The sequence below is a fragment of the Arachis hypogaea genome, chromosome 2 (assembly GCF_003086295.3).
Source record: "Arachis hypogaea cultivar Tifrunner chromosome 2, arahy.Tifrunner.gnm2.J5K5, whole genome shotgun sequence".
Classification (NCBI taxonomy): domain Eukaryota; kingdom Viridiplantae; phylum Streptophyta; class Magnoliopsida; order Fabales; family Fabaceae; genus Arachis; species Arachis hypogaea.
Window position 1 is genome coordinate 71,072,929 of NC_092037.1, and position 2,414 is coordinate 71,075,342.

The window sequence follows — 2,414 nt, forward strand, 5'->3', positions numbered from 1 at the left end:
TGGTGAGCAAAGGAGGTTCATCCTCCCAAGTCTCATTTCCAAATAACTTGTCATTTAGCTTCATGATAGCTCCAAGGTATTTAGCAACTTGCTCTTCAGTGACATACTCATCCTCTTCAGAGGAAGAATACTCATCAGAGCTCATGAATGGCAGAAGTAAGTCTAATGGAATCTCTATGGTCTCATTTGAGCCTCAGATTCCCATGGTTCCTCATTGGGGAACTCACTGGAGGCCAGTGGACGTCCATTGAGGTCTTCCTCAGTGGCGTTTACTGCCTCTCCTTCCTCCCAAAATTCGGCCATGTTGATGGCCATGCACTCTCCTTTTGGATTTTCTTCTGTATTGCTTGGAAGAGTACTAGGAGGGAGTTCAGTGATTTTCTTGCTCAGCTGACCCACTTGTCCTCCAAATTTCTAATGGAGGACCTTGTTTCAGTCATGAAACTTTGAGTGGTTTTGATTAGATCAGAGACCATGGTTGCTAAGTCAGAGGTATTCTGCTTAGAACTCTCAGTCTGTTGCTGAGAAGATGATGGAAAAGGCTTGCTATTGCTAAACCTGTTTCTTCCACCATTATTATTGTTGAAACCTTGTTGAGGTCTCTGTTGATCCTTCCATGAGAGATTTGGATGATTTCTCCATGAAGGATTATAGGTGTTTCCATAGGGTTCTCCCATGTAATTCACCTCTTCCATTGAAGGGTTCTCAGGATCATAAGCTTCTTCCTCAGAGGAAGCCTCCTTAGTACTGCTTGGTGCATTTTGCATTCCAGACAGACTTTGAGAAATCATATTGACTTGTTGAGTCAGTATTTTGTTCTGAGCCAATATGGCATTCAGAGTGTCAATCTCAAGAACTCCTTTCTCCTGACTAGTCCTATTGTTCACAGGATTTCTTTCAGAAGTGTACATGAATTGGTTATTTGCAACCATTTCAATCAGCTCTTGAGCTTCTGTAGGCGTCTTCTTCAGATGAAGAGAGCCTCCAGCAGAGCTATCCAAAGACATTTTGGATAGTTCAGAGAGACCATCATAGAAAATACCTATGATGCTCCATTCAGAAAGCATATCAGAAGGACACTTTCTGATTAATTGTTTGTATCTTTCCCAAGCTTCATAGAGGGATTCTCCTTCCTTCTGTCTGAAGGTTTGGACTTCCACTCTAAGCTTACTCAATTTTTGAGGTGGAAAGAACTTTGCCAAGAAGGCATTGACTAGCTTTCCCAAGAGTCCAGGCTTTCTTTAGGTTGAGAGTCCAACCATGTCCTAGCTCTGTCTCTTACAGCAAAAGGGAATAGCATAAGTCTGTAGACCTCAGGGTCAACCCCATTAGTCTTGACTGTGTCACAGATTTGAAAGAATTCAGCTAAAAACTGATGAGGATCTTCCAATGGAAGTCCATGGAACTTGCAATTCTGTTGCATTAGAGAAACTAATTGAGGCTTAAGCTCAAAGTTGTTTGCTCCAATGGCAGGGATAGAGATGCTTCTCCCATAGAAGTCGGGAGTAGGTGCAGTAAAGTCACCCAGCACCTTCCTTGCATTGTTGCATTGTTGTTGTTTTCGGCTGCCATATGTTCTTCTTCTTTGAAGATTTCTGTTAGGCCTCTACAGAGATTTGTGCCTTAGCTTCTCTTGTTTTCGTTTCAAGTCCTTTCAGGTTCAGGATCAGCCTCAACAAGAATGCTTTGTCTTTGCTCCTGCTCATAGAAAGAGAAGGAACAAGAAAATGTGGAATCCTCTATATCACAGTATAGAGACTCCTTTAGGTGTCAGAGGAAAAGAAAAGTAGAAGACAGAAGTAGAAAATTCGAACTTATCAAAGGAGATGGAGTTCGAATTTTGCATTAAGGAATAGTGTTAGTCCATAAATAGAAGGATGTGAGAAGAAGGGAAGTGATTTTCGAAAATTAAGTAAGAAATTTTGAAAACATTTTGAAAAACACTAAATTGATTTTCGAAAACCAAGGGTGGAAAAGAAATCAAGTGATTTTTGAAAAAGATTTTGAAATTAGAAATCAAAAAGATTTGATTGAAAATTATTTTGAAAAAGATGTGGTTAAGAAGATATGATTGGTTTTAAAAAAAGATGTGATTGAGAAGATATGATTTGAAAAACATTTTAAAAAGATTTGATTTTGAAAATTAAAAACTTGGCTAACAAGAAAAGATATGATTCAAACATTAAACCTTTCTCAACAGAAAAGGCAGCATACTTGAAATGTTAAATCAAATCATTAATTGATAGCAAGTATTTTTTAAAATAGAAAGAAATTGATTTTGAAACATATGATTGAAAAGATATGATTTGAAAAAGATTTGATTTTGAAAAACTTTGAAAACTTGAAAAAAAAATTGCATTGAAACAAAATCTTCCCCCTGTGCCATCCTGGCGTTAACGCCGAATGGTGCACAT

The 2,414-nt window shown here is 38.3% G+C and overlaps 1 non-coding gene across 1 annotated transcript; it reads left to right on the top strand.

Annotated features, from left to right (window-relative positions):
• Positions 1 to 1,061: 1,061 nt before the first annotated feature.
• LOC112766776 (small nucleolar RNA R71) lies at positions 1,062 to 1,169 on the top strand. Its single transcript, XR_003184548.1, has one exon. It is a non-coding gene; the product is annotated as a small nucleolar RNA R71 (small nucleolar RNA).
• The last annotated feature ends 1,245 nt before the right edge of the window (positions 1,170 to 2,414 follow it).